Raw genomic sequence first — 14,054 nt, 5'->3', positions numbered from 1 at the left:
AATCTGCTAACAAGCATTCAGGTGAATACCTCTTTTACCCTACCAGGGACTCCTCCACTCCATTTCCTTTTTCCTTTATCACTGAGATAATCAACAGCCTCTTGCAAATGAGGAGATAAGGAACCCCTGAGAAGGAAGTCTGGGCCAGTTTCTTCTGCATCTGGGGCACTTCTAAACCTGGAGGGAGATTGTTGGTCCTGGGGACCTTAACAAGTTTATCCAGAATGTTCTTGGAGCATTTCTTCAGTCAAACTCGGCTCTCACCTGTATGAGCAAAGAGGCTAGTTTCACTAATTTAACAAGCATAGACAGAGTGCCTACTACCTGTCAGGCCCCATTCCAGGCACTTGGGATACACCATTGATAGAGCAGATCCCTGCTGTCATGGAACTAACTTCCCACTGAAGAGATGGCCAACAGAAAGCACAATAAATTAGTGAATATATGGAAAAAAGGAAAGCCAGGGGAGAATAATCGTGGGCACTGGTAGGGTAATGCAGGTTACAGTATTAAACAGCATGGTGAGAGGAGGGAAGGAAGCTGCCAAGTGGAGCCCTGAAAAGAAATATGTCAGGCAATGGGATCTGCTAGAGAAGGATCTAGAGGCCTAGGCAGCAACAAGTTCAGCAAACACCAAAAAGCTAGTGAAGCTGGAACCACCCCAGTTGGGGTGTAGGGGACACTAAAGTGGTAGGGGGCAGATGATAAAGGACTTTGTAGGCTTTGGGGGCTTTTACTGTCAAAAGACAAATTACGGACTGGAAGAGTGGCTCAAGTGGTAGAGCACCTGCCTAGCAAGCTTGAGACCCTGAGTTCAAACTCCAGTACCACTTCCCCTCCACCAAAAAAAAAAAAGACAAATTATAATTGAGTTTAAAGGTCTTAATTGACTTTATTCGTGTTTCTAGAACTGGGCAACACTTCATTCCATAAAACAGAGTAAGTGTTCTAATGAGCTGAGCTGAGGAAGTTGTTTTCATAGACAGGGAAGGGTTGACTAAAGCAGAAAAAAGGAAACAAAGAAAAAGAACATGGGCTGGGGTGTGGCTCCTTGCCTCTCAAGGACAAGGTCCTGGGTCTGATCCCCAGCATTGCAAAAAAAAAAGTGGACTTCAAAGTTGCTTCCCTTGTAAGGTGGGGACAGGGAAACAGAACAGAAAATAGAGATGACTGATCGGTTAATATCAGGTTACTTTTTCTTTTCTTTTGGTAAGTACAAAAGCAGAGGGACTTTATAATCATGTCAACTGAAAGTGGCCTGTGTGGGAAATCTGGCTGTCACTCTTTCCTGATTTGTCACAAGGTCACATAACAACTTAGTTTTCTGGGTGGTGAGGAGGAGCTTAAGCATGGGTGACTCCCCTTTGGCTTTTAGTCAGATCTGTTTGACCAAGTGCAGGTGCTTTGTCCAAAGCAGTGGCCTCTGTAATTTTAACAACCGAGCAAGGTAAGAGAGGTGACCCTGGAGGATTCTGAATAAAGAGTGTTTATGTTCTAAAACATAGGTTTTAGAAGGCTCACCCTGACAGCTGTGTTGAGAACAGGTAGAAACAGGACATTAGGAGGCTTTTAGTCCAGTCCAGGTGAGAGGTAGGATAGCAGAGAGGTGGGGGTAAGTGGTATAATTCCTGATATATTTTGAAAATAGGGCCAGAATGTTTCCTTCCAGATTGATTTGAGATGTCAAAAAGAGGAGTCAAGAATAACCACCAGATTTTCATCCCATGTACCTGGAAGTATGGCATTGTCATCAGCATCATCTAGGTCTGCCTCTAAAGCCCCCTGCCCCCATGAGACCAGAATATGGGGTAGGGATGAATCTGACTCAGGACGAGGGCCTCAAGTACAGCCCAGAGCACTGGCATGCTAAGGGCCTGATAGAAAGAGTTACGTTGGTAAAATGTCCTTGAAATTCAAGTTCAAAGGTCTGTTAGACCACTGAGCTGAATCCTAGCTCCACAGGCCACAAACAATTTGTTCTGGGTTGTTGAAAGGAAAACAGACTAAATGTGTAAAGTCTAAAAAGACTAAATGTGTAAGTATATACTGGAAGTTGTTCAGTAATGAGTGACTCACTGAAGAACCAAAGGTTTATATACCAAACTTAACAAAAGGGGAGGGGCTTCGGGGCACCCTGGGAAAATATGGAAGGGTCTGTTGGGCTTTTTGATGCTAATGGGATCTGTCTGGCTCCAAGGCAGTGGAATTGTCAGGAAACTGTCAACCTCCATGTTTGGGGAGGCTCTGCCTAGTCAGATAAGAAAGTAGGGTATGAAGGCTTCCTGCATCTCTGTATCTCAAATGCTTTCACTCCAAAATATTTTTTATGCCAACTCTGCAGGGATGAGAGGACCCCATAATTCCCAATGCTGAGCAGGCAGAGATGGTGTGATTGAGATCCTGGTGAGAATCCTTTAAGTTTACCAGGCTCCGAGAATGGCCCCTCCCACGCCAACCCTCATTTCCTAGGGTTGTAGAAAAACAAACTCCAGGGAGGCCTCTGTTCATTTGATCTTTCACCTCTTTATTACAGTAAAACTTTGATACTGTAAACTAGGCAATCGTCAGTAGTATACAGCTGGGTGAATTTTTAAATACATATGGGCGTAGAATATATTTGTCCCTCAGCTCAAGATACAGAAAAGAACATTTTCAACACCTCAATAGTCTCTCTAGCTACATGGTGATGCACACCTGCAATCCTAGCACTCAAGAGGGTGAGGCAGGAATATGGAGAGTTTGAGGCCAGCCTGGGCCTCATAGTTAGACACTGTTGAAATAAAATAGAGGATCATTTGTTATGGTTTGGATAAGAAGTATAGCCCCCAAAAGGCTCACGTTGAATGCTTGACCCCCAGCTGTTGGCGCTATTTTGGGTGTAAACTCTGGGAAGGAGGACGTAGCTGCAGACGACCACTGGATATGTGTCCTTGGGTGTATCTTGTTCTCCCCCAGCCCCCCTTCCCCCATCCCTGCTTCCTGTCTGCCATGAGGTGAATGTTCTCTTCCATGTTCTCCCACCAACATGATGTTCTGCCCAAACTCACAGGGCCAAGCAACCGTGGCCTCAACGCTGTGAAACTGTGAGCCTAAATTGATCCTTCCTCCTGTGGATTGTTCTCTCAGAGTTACAAAAAAAAGTAAAAAATACAGAAAATTTGTACCAGAGAAGTGGGGTTGTTGTTGTGACTAAACCTTACCATGCAGTTCTTAAGACTTTGGAACTGGTTTGTGGAAGGAATTTGGAAAAGTTTGGAGAAACAGGCTAGAGAAAGCCTACAGTGCTATAAGCAGACTTACTGGATGATTCCGGTGGAAACTCAAGGACCAGAATGCTGATTAAAATGCAGACAGTAAAGACTGTTAAGTTTCAGGTAGAAATGAGGACTCTATTTATTAGGAATTGGACTAAAGGCCATTCCTGTTACATTCTGGCAGACGATTTGTCTATATTTTGTATGTGACCTGAGACTTTAAATGAGACTGAATTTAATTGGTGATTAAATTTGGTGATGATTAATTAGGTGGGAGAAATTTCAAGTTAGCATAACATTCGGCCTGTGACATGGGTATTGCTGGCTTGTTTTAGCCAGGTTTACAGAGAGAATCAGAAGCAAAAGGCAGAATAGAAAGACTTGAAAATGCATTTTGGTCAAAAAAAAGCCCATGTGAAGTTGGAGCTAAAGAAGACCTGATTTCTGAATAGACTAGTGCCACTAAAAAGAAGCCAAGCACTGCATTGGGACAACAGAAAAGATGCCTTGAGGTCATCTCAGGAATTGACCCCACCCCACCCACTGCAGGCTCAGGGGATAGAAGAGAAAACTCATTTGAAAGACCTTCCCTTGAGAAGAGAGCTCCTCCAGGGTGTGCTGTTTCCAAAGAGCAGCTGAGGAAAGTGTTTCCTGGGATTTCTTTTTTTTTTTTTTGCAGTACTGGGGCTTGAACTCAAGGCCCTCACCTTGAGTCACTCTACCAGCCCAATTATTGAGAAGGTTTTTCAAGATAGGGTCTCACAAACTATTTGCCTGGGCTAGCTTCAGAAATCCTCTTGATCTCTGCCTCCGGAGTAGCTAGGATTACAGGTGTGAGCCATGCTCAGCTGCCCAGGTACTCAGAGAACACGACAGCCATGGCCCAAGTGGGCTTCGTTACTGCTTACACTGGTAGCAGACCTTGGCATCGTCCACGTGATGCTGGTTTTATAGACATGCAGAATCCAAGAGTTGTGAAGTCATGGAGGCTTAGATCCAGATTTCAAAGAAGGCCTAGGTGTGTGTATCAGAGTTGGAGCTGGAGTCCCGGCAGGCAGGACCTAAATAATTATGTGAAGCCGAGGGTGAAGCTTAAGCTGCAGTGAACACCCGAGAGTGGTGAAGATGCAAGAGACATGCAACATCTGTTGAGGAAAGCTGTAGGCAATGAGTGGCGCTTCCCCAAGAGGAAGGCCATGTTGGTGGCAGCTGTCAAGGCCACAGGAGTGGGACTAGCCAAGCCCTTGGAGCTTAGTTTTGACACCACATGCACTGGATGCCACACATGGGGTTACAGGATTTAATGTCCTGATGGGTTTTTGTCTTGCTTTGGTTTAATCCTTCCTTGGTATTCTCCTATCGGAATGGGTGTGTTTACTCTGTTCATTGAATATTGTAGGCATGTGATATCCTTTCTTGATTTTTATAGGGGGCTCACAGCTAAGAGTTGCCTTGTGCTTGTTCGGCAGACATTTTACTACTTGAATTATGCCTTCACCCTCCCACCCCCTTTTTTTTGCTTTAGTTATTTTTCAGATAGGGTCTAGCATTTTTGCCCAGGACTGGCCTCAGACTGCCATCCTACTGACTATTCCTCCCATAGCTAGAACTACAGATGCAAAGCACTATGCCCAACTTGTTGGTTGAGATGGGGTCTCCCTAATATTTTTGCCTAGGCTGGCTTTCAACTGCAATCCTCCTAATCTACACCTCCTAAGTAGTTGGGATTACACACGTGCCACCATGTCTGGCCTAGACTATAGGGACTTTTGCAGATGGACTGAATGCGTTTTGCATTGCAAGATAGACAGAAGCCTTTTGGAGACTAGGGGTGAATATTATGGTTTGGATATGAAACGTTCCCCCAAAAGGTTCATGTGTTGAATGCTTGGTCCCTAGCTGATGGCACTATTTGGGGAGGTTCTGGAAACTTTAGGGGGTTTTGCCTTGCTACCACTAGGGGCATGTCCTTGGGGGCTATTATCTTGTTCTGGGCTCCTCTCTGCCTCTTGTCTCTGTCTCTGTCTCTGTCTCTCTCTGTCTCTCTCCCACTTTCTCTCTGTGTGTCACTCTCTCTGCTTCCTGTCCACCTATGTTACCACCATGATAGGGCAGAAGCCAAAGTGCATGGGGCCAAGAAATTTATGAGCCCCCTGAAACTGTGAGCCAAAATAAATCTTTCTTCCTTTAAGTTGTTTTCTCAGGTATTTCTGTCCCAGCTACACAAAAGTAGTTAATACACTCCTGTCCCTTCCAGTCAATGTCCCCCTCACAGTGTCACCACCCATTGATGAGTTCTATTCCTGAGCTTCATATGATGGGATCACACATCGCACTCTTTTGTCTGGCCTCTTTCTCTTAACATTATGTCAGTGAGGCTCACCATTGTTTGCACAACAGTTCTTCATCCTTTTTTGATGTTGGGTAGTTTTCCATTGTATAAATATACAATTTATTTGTCCATTTTCCTATTAATGGACACTAGGGTAATTCCAATTTTTTGCTCTTCTGGACATTCTTACATATGTCTAGGGTACATTTCCAGAATCCCTGGAGTGACTTGTAACCAATGGAGAATGAGCGCTGCAGATAAACTTGTTCTCATGACAAATGGCTCTCTTCACATTCCTGAAGCTTTCCTAAAGGAACCCGCAGGGTCAAGCAACCAGTCAGTGTCTTACTGGATAGTATGTCTTTATGCTGGCTCTCCCTCCATTCCTCTTTCACTTCCCCTTTCCTAACCATGTTCCTTGGGATTGTGTTCCCAAATAAATTATTCTGAGAAACTAAGCCAAGACCAACCCATTAGCTAAGAGTGGGATCTGTGCCAACAGGGCTCCTTGCTATAATCATTTACCTAGAAACCCGTGTTCAGATTAGCAAAGGCCTAGAGCCAGGACTTGAGTGGGGATAATGTGTCATTCCGTTCAGGGAAAACACAGGAGTGTGCCAAGAGGATTACCATGGGATCGGCCTGAAGCGTGCATTGGGCCCTGCCCTGGGGGACCTGGCATGCTCTAGCCAGAAGTGTAGTCTTTGTTCTGTAGATGATGGGAAGCCGGTGCTGGTTTCTGAGCAGAGAAATTTGGCAAGACCGAAGTTCTACTTTGGACTGTATGATCTGGGCAGAGAGCAGTCAGGGAACAGAATTAGGCAAGAGGACCAGGTGGGAACCTGTGACCTAGGACTTCAGGAGTGAGACTATGATAAGGATGGATGTGACAGTGTTGTGAAGGAGATCTAGAAAGTTTTGGCAACTTGGAGAAGGCCAGGGGCAGAGAAAAGTAAAAGATGACTCTGAGGTTTGAAATCAGAGAGGCTGAAAACAGGGAACCCACTCATGACCCAGGAAGAAATATGGAAGGGAGAGGATGAAATTACTTAGCTAAAGGGGTGTTAGGTTCTTATTTCCTGCTTTCAAGAAATCACAGTAAGCATCACAACACAAATAAGCTAGATCATGGGTCAGATGTATATGTCATAGTTTGCATGGCCAATTCTACGCATAATTAAATGTGTTTATAATTGCAGATTTTTATTTTCCTCAGCTGAAACAACATGGAAATATATAGAATGGCAGCTGGAGACCAACACCTCCAGACCCAGCAATAGTGGCCCAGACAGCCAAGGTCAGGACAGGTGACCTCTGTTCTGTGGGTCCTGCCGGCATGGGTGGAGGAAGAGCCTCAGGAAGAGTCAGGTTCTCTTCTTGATTCCCTTCACAGTCATGGAGAATGGATTTCCCGTGAGGTTGGTTTGGAGAAGCTGATGAACCTAAAAGAGCAGGAGACAAAAGTCTGTCCCCTATCCTAAAGATGCAGTCATCTCTCATCCCCACCAAGAACCATGGCCTTTCATGTTTGACCTAAATTAATTCTCACATAGTCCTACCAGGCAAGCTTTAGGATACAATAGAGGAAGCTGAGGCTCAGAAAGAAGTCGTTTGTGGTTCCCCACATAGCAAGTGGCAGAGCCAGGACTTGAGGGCAGGTCTGTCTGACCCTGCTCTTTCCTTTGTTCTGCCTTCTTTTATTTCCCAAATGATAATATACCAGGATGGGGCCCGAGGCCATCCTCCAGTGCTGGGCTGGGTGCTCTGGACAGGTCAGGGTTCCAGTCAGGACACAGAAGGAAAAAAGAGAAGGGACAAGGGCTTAGGGTAGAGGGCAGCTGAGTACAACCTGTTTGTACAAATTTCTTTTTTGTACAGCTTGCAAGCAAAGAATGCTTTCCGCATTCTTAAATGTTAGGAAAAAGAATCAAAAGAAGAATAATATTTCATGACACATGAAAATTAAATGAAATTCACATTTCTGTGTCCCAGTTCCTACTCCTAAAGCCATCGCAATGGAGCTCCCCTCTAGCTCAGGGAACCCCTTCTTCCCCTCCCTGACTCTGGGGCCTGGAAGCCAGAGAGGCTGATAAGGAAACCCTGAGAAAGATCAAAGTTAGGGAAAGGATCAAAGAGGAGTAAAGCCCTTCTCCCTTGTTGGGGCCCCTGCATGCAGCTATCCCGCCAGAAACTGCAGATGGCCTTCGTCCACAGCTGTGCTGACATGATATATTGTAACCTTGAACAGCTAACTGCCAAGTCTGCTTCTGCACTCCCTGCTTGCTTGCTGCCGCTTTTCTAGATATAAAAACAACCACCCTGAGCTTGGGGCCGGTGCCCTTTTGGAGATATTCAGGTGCTGGCCCGCTAGCGTAATAAACTTCCTTTCCTCCGTCTACCTGGGTTTGAGTCTTGTTCTCACTGGCCTGGTGATTTTCCCACAACAAGGCAAGAGCAGGCCGCTACCCAGGCCTGGCAGGGAAGCTTCAGGGCACGCACCATGCTCTTCACCCAGTCTGGATTGCTTCTGGCAGGGCCGAATGGATTCCCCATCCTCAGCACCATCTGCAGCACCATCCTGGCATTGTGAGAAACTGAGGGAGACAGAGTTGAAGTTCCTGCCCTTGTCCTTGCCTCCCACCCCTGCTACTGCTACCCAGCACCACCAGCGTCTCTCTGCAGACTCCTGTCTGGTCTCAAAAGTCTACCTGGGGCAGGCCAAGAGGCACGCACACTGCAGGAGAAGGTGGGGCAGTTAAGTGGCACCCACCACAATCCTCACTACCAACAGCTTAACCTCTCCCTTTGGAACCTGGAAAAGAGGCTCAGAGGAGAATAGCAGGTGACAAGGAGCACTGGAGGAAAAGCTGGGAGGAACCCTTAGGTACTTTTGACGAGATGGCTAGAATGCAAGGATCTTAGGATGGCTAGGGACTTTAAGTGCCATCCAGTCCACATCCTGGTAAGGGACTTTCCTCTGTCAAGCCTGCTTTGCCATGGGCAGAAATGAGCCTAATGTGAGTTACCAGGGCTGCAGAGGGCATGGTAGTCTGAGCAGCAGTCTGGTACCACATGGCAGAATTCATCACAGTAGCAGCTTCCCCTCCTGCAGCGGTGATCTGTTCCAAGGCAGCAGAGAGGCTGGGGTTGGGAACAACTGCCTGGAAAAAAAGGGACATAAAAACAGACAAATGGCCAGACACTGGTGGCTCACACCTGTAATCCTAGCTACTCAGGAGGCATATATCAGGAGGATGGCAGTTTGAAGCCAGCAAATAGTTCCACAAAACCTTATCTCGAAACCTTCTCAAAAATAGGGCTGATAGAGTGGCTCAAGGTGAAGGCCGTGAGTTCAAGCCCCAGTATCACACACACACACACACACACACACACACACACACACACACACAAAACCAGACAAATGATGTCAGGACAACTGAATTTCCACATGCAAAAGAATGGCTTTGGATCCCTACCTCATACCCTATACAAAAATTAACTCAAAATGGATCACATATCTAACCATAAGATCTAAAACTATAAAACTGAGAGGAGAGTGTGTAAGAGGAAGAGAAAACTTCTATGAATTTGGAAGTTCTCTATATTCCCTCTTCACAAAAGTTTTTCCAATCCTATCCCCCCAAACCATCTCCTGAGTTGCTCAACTCAGTGATTATCTGATTCTTATCCATTCACTACAGGATGAGGAGATGCATCTTTCAGAGATGGGAAAAGCAAGACATTGGCAGGTAGGGACCATGGAACAGTTCCCTGGCGAGTCTGTCACTCAGGTGGGAACAGGCTGCAGGTGTTCTCACCCCAGGACTCTCAGTGTTGTTCTGTCTCTGCTCTATCTTCCTTTCCCAATTGCCTCCTGTCAGGTTAGCACCTGCCTAGGGCTTTGTTTAAGGATAAACCCGAAGGCTTTTCAAGGTTGACAGGATCAACAGGGAGCAAAGGCTCTGAGAAGATGTGGGACTGGATAGTCCACAATCTATTGTGGAAACAGGGTCAATGGGTATCTGGCCAGAGGACAGCAGAAGCCTGGGACCTCTCAAGGTGAAGGCAGGCTGTGCTGGGGGCGGTGCCATCTAAGTTTGGCTTGGCTTCTGCTCATGTTCAACTCAGGAGCCTCCTACAAGTGATCCCTTTCCCCAAGTGCCCAGGCCACATCAGGACGGTCAGAGAGGGTGAGTCCAGGGGCCATCCAAATGAGAGTTGAAGCCCATTTGTGAGCCAGAGATCATTTCGTTGGTCACAACCAACATTTGTCTTAATTGGATGGGATGGGATGGGATGAAGTGAAATAAGATGAACTGGAATCAAATAGAGTCAAATCAAACTGAACAGCTCCACCTACATTATATATATGCTCAAAATAAGTTGTTTGGGATTACTTTTGAAATTTTTTTGATTTTTCTACATATATAGATGTATTCAGTTAGCATAAAACATGTTTATTAATGTGCATTAGAGCCAGAAAATCTTGAAAGTCACTAGTCTAGAGAGATGCCCTCATTTTATAGATGAGCATTTACCCAGGGTCATGCTTGAGGTGGTGACAGTGTTGGGAGTAGAAGAAGAAATCCTGACTTCTTCCATGCCTTCTTACTGCAGCACGCTCAGAAGTCCCACTCAAAAAGCCTCTCATTAGCCAGGAGCCATGTAATCCTAGCTACTTGGGAGGCTGAGAATAGGAGGATCAAGGTGTGAGGCCAGCCTACGCAAATAGTTCACAAGACCCCCATCTCCAAAGTAACCAGAGCAAAATGAGCTGGAGGTGTGGCTCAAGTGGTAGAGGGCCTGATGTGCAAGCACAAAGCTCCAAGTTCAAACTCCAATCCCTCCACCCCAAAAAAAGCCTCTTTTATATGAAGCCACCCGTTTCTGCTATTCTTTCAACACCCTCCATGCACCTGACTCTAGAGCTTGAATTATGCTCTTTCCTCAGTTTGGGAAGCCCTTCCCTCCCAAATCCATTAGAAGAAAACATTCTTATATTTGCACCGAGCCTCCCCACGGCTGGGAAGGAACTCACTCATTATTGTAAATATGTTCAGTAAAGAATCAAATATTTACCCAGCCTTTCCAGATCAGCCAAAGCGTTAACAGGGGAAATTCTTCTGGGCACCAATAAATTCAGACAGAATTAGACAATCACTATTTGGTAACTCGTGGTGAAAAAAAAAAGGCTCTAAGTAATAATTATCCCTAGGAGCTAAAATCATTGGAGAAAGGTTGATAGGGAACCTTTATAATGGACCTGTTCTCTGGCAGATCAAGTTCAGTAAAAGTGGGACATGTAGCACTGTGTGTCTCCTTGAAGATGCAATGAGTATTACACGACCCCATAGATGGAATATTCTTGCCAAAGAAATGATGTGTTTCTGGTCTTACCTTAATAACCAGACTTCAGGAAATATAGAAGCAGAGGGATATTCTCAAGAATTTGATCAGCCCCCCACTCAGCACAACAATAAATAAATAAAGAAATTCAATCAACTTAATCTAAGAATGTAGGCTATGCTTCCAGATGGACAATTTCCCTGGTTTGTTCAACAAATAAATGGTGTGGAAAAAATGAGGCTGATGTATAGATTTAATCTATGGCCATACCACCCTGATACACATCTGATATACAGATTTAAGGACACTTAAGAAATATGCCAGTTAAATGTGTGTATGAATCATTTTTGTGTCCTGAATCAAATAAGACAGCTGTAAAAGGTCATTTGACAAGTGAGGAAACATGAACACTGGTAGATATCAAATCATACTAAGCATTTTAATTGTTTTAGCTCAGATAAGGTATTGTGGTTATATTCTTTAAGTATTGAGGATAAGAATTTGAGCAAAATTTCAAAAATTTCAAGACAGGTAACTTGATTGGGTTCATTATACTAAACTTTCCATGATATGTAGCCTTAAAAAGGATAAAGGAGATCTGGAACTGGAGGCATGGCTCAAACAGTAGAGCACTTGCCTATCGGGCTTAGAGCCCTGAATTTAACCCCCAGTACCAAAGAAGAAAGAGGAACAGGAGGAGGAGGAGGAGGAAGAGAAGGAGAAAGAGGGAAAGAAGAGGAGGAGGAGGAAATGAGATCTATCCTAAGAGGCCTTCCCCTATCCTCCCAGTGGGAATAATTTTTTTTTTTACCTTAAAACATACTGATTTTAGCCGGGTGTGGTGGTCATGCCTGCAATCCCAGCACTTGGAAAGCTGAGATAGGACAATCATAAGTTTGGGGCCAGCCTGGGCTACCTAGTGAGACACTGTCTCAGAAAAAAAAAAGATTTTTATTTCTAACATAGCATTCATCCCTCTCTCCAGTATCATTACAGTCTGTCTTCACTACCAGTTCCCTGAAAGCAGGAAAGGCATCACTACATTTCTAAGGTCAGATAATTTTTATTTAAGTAAAAAAAAAATATGACTGGGACTTGGGCTCACATTTGAGCCACTACAGTGTCTGTGGCTCTGGAGAGACTTAGTTTTTAACTGGTACCTTTAGAAAATGACAGCATGACAGCACATTAAGAAAAAGGACATCACCCCATGGTGACCAAGCACCCATTTGCTCATTCATTCATGCACTTTAGGGATAAGTGACTCTGAGCTGGGAACCATGGCAGGCCATGGAGACCCATTCCACTGCCATTCAGCCCACACATCCATCCCGAGCTGGTAAACAGGATGGTGTCATTTCACATGGTGCTGTGCAGTGGGGAAGACACACACAGGATTTGAGGGGAGACAGGGCAGCAAGCCTATGAGGAAATGACTTCCTGATGAGGTGGCACTTCAAATGACTCCAGTAAGACTGTCAGAATACCACAGGCTGGGTAAATTATAAATGATAGACATTTATTTGGCTCACTGTTCTGGGGGCAGAGAAGTCCAAAAGAGAACCAACAAAAAGGGGAGGCCAAATTCCCTTCATAAAAAGCCCACTCTCAACAAATAATCCACTTCAGTGATAATGGCATTCCTTCACAGAGTCCTTATCACCTCTCAAAGGTCCCATGTCCCAGTGCTGCAGTAGGGATCGATTTGCAACATTTTGGACACATTGAAACCATAGCAATTAGCATACCAATGACTTCAGAAATAGAAGCCAATACAAATACCAACCTGGGGGGCCAGGACCAGGCAGGCCCCAAAAGGGCTACATGAAGAACCCAAGCTAAGAGGTTGGCCCCCACCTTGAGCAATACTCTTTAAATATGTTAGAGAAGAAGGCGAGTGTAGTGAAGAAGAGGAAGGGGGCAATGGGCAGCCCTCCCAGTCCTTCATCATCCTGGCGATCCTGTTCCAGCCCCAAACTTGCAGGTCCTGCTCAGCAAATCCCTGCTCTCACCCAGAAGTTCTTTGTGCAAAGCAATTTAATGGCATGTTTGTGGTTACTTAGCATGTCCCTTGAGGCTCCCACACACAATAAGTATTCCTATCAATGACACCTAATTTTCTCCTCCCAAAAATTCTGGCACATACACCTTTATTGAAGTTCCCATTACATTTTCTGGGATGTTTTAGTGCCTGGCAGTTGATCAGTGAGTTTACTGTTAATCGGATCTGGGTCTGTCACACTCACCTTCCTCTCTGTCCCCACCCCAAAGTCACATTCTAGAGTCTCATGGTGCCTCTGTACATCAGAGCCTCCTCAGGACACTCTGTACCTCCCCAACCAAATAGACTTCCTCAGGTTAGTCACTCAAACACATATTATGGACACAAAATAACATACAGAGAAGCTACCTCAAACCATCACAGGTACTTAGTAAATGTCTCAATAAATGAATTATTTGATTAATGAATGCTAGCTCTCAGAAGGTGGTGGCTTTTGTCAGAAACAAGAGATTAGTTGATTGAATCATGAATGAATGAATGAATGAATGAAAGAGTTCAGAGGCCCGGGTCCCTTTGACCTCTGCCACAGGTGGCAGCCCAGCTCCTCACCTTTCTTCCATATTGGGGTCACAGGGCTCAGCCACAGCAGGAAGAGAAGGACTAACCACATGGATGCAGGCTTGACAGACACTGAGTGCTTTGTGGATCAGGGCCAGGGCTCAATACCTACCCTCCCCAGTAAGCTCACCTGGTATCTGCACCCAGGGGAGGAGCCGGCTGACACTTGGATATTCTCTGACTGAGGACAGGGGTGTGGCATCAAGGCGGTGGCACAGGTGTCCCAATGGTTTGAAATAGCCCATCTCAGCTGAGGTAATTTTCACATCTCTTGGGAATTTCCCACTCTGGGAAGAATCAGAAATACTAGAGTGGCAGAGTTGCCAAGGACCTTGGAGATGATCTAGTTTGACCTTCATGTTTTACAGTTAACAACACTGAGGCCCAAGGACAACGAGGGACACCCGGGCTCACACAGCTTCGGTGATGTAGAGCTAAGGCAAGAATTCTGATCTTCTGGCTCCCACTCCAGTGTTCTTTCAACCAAAATGCAGAGGGGATA

The 14,054-nt window shown here is 45.3% G+C and overlaps 1 long non-coding RNA gene across 2 annotated transcripts; it reads right to left on the bottom strand.

Annotated features, from left to right (window-relative positions):
• Nucleotides 1-6,772: 6,772 nt before the first annotated feature.
• LOC141423258 (uncharacterized) lies at nt 6,773-13,682 on the bottom strand. 2 transcript variants are annotated; one of them, XR_012447979.1, is made up of 4 exons: nt 13,544-13,682; nt 8,613-8,747; nt 7,986-8,180; nt 6,773-7,028 (listed from the first exon to the last, which is right to left on the bottom strand). It is a non-coding gene; the product is annotated as an uncharacterized lncRNA (long non-coding RNA). The 2 variants fall into 2 exon arrangements; XR_012447978.1 differs by having other exon boundaries at nt 8,086-8,180.
• Nucleotides 13,683-14,054: the final 372 nt, after the last annotated feature.

This window comes from Castor canadensis, chromosome 5 (genome assembly GCF_047511655.1).
Source record: "Castor canadensis chromosome 5, mCasCan1.hap1v2, whole genome shotgun sequence".
NCBI classification, from domain to species: Eukaryota; Metazoa; Chordata; class Mammalia; order Rodentia; family Castoridae; genus Castor; species Castor canadensis.
Note: the sequence above shows the minus strand (reverse complement) of the source record. Positions and strands in the feature narration are given on the sequence as shown.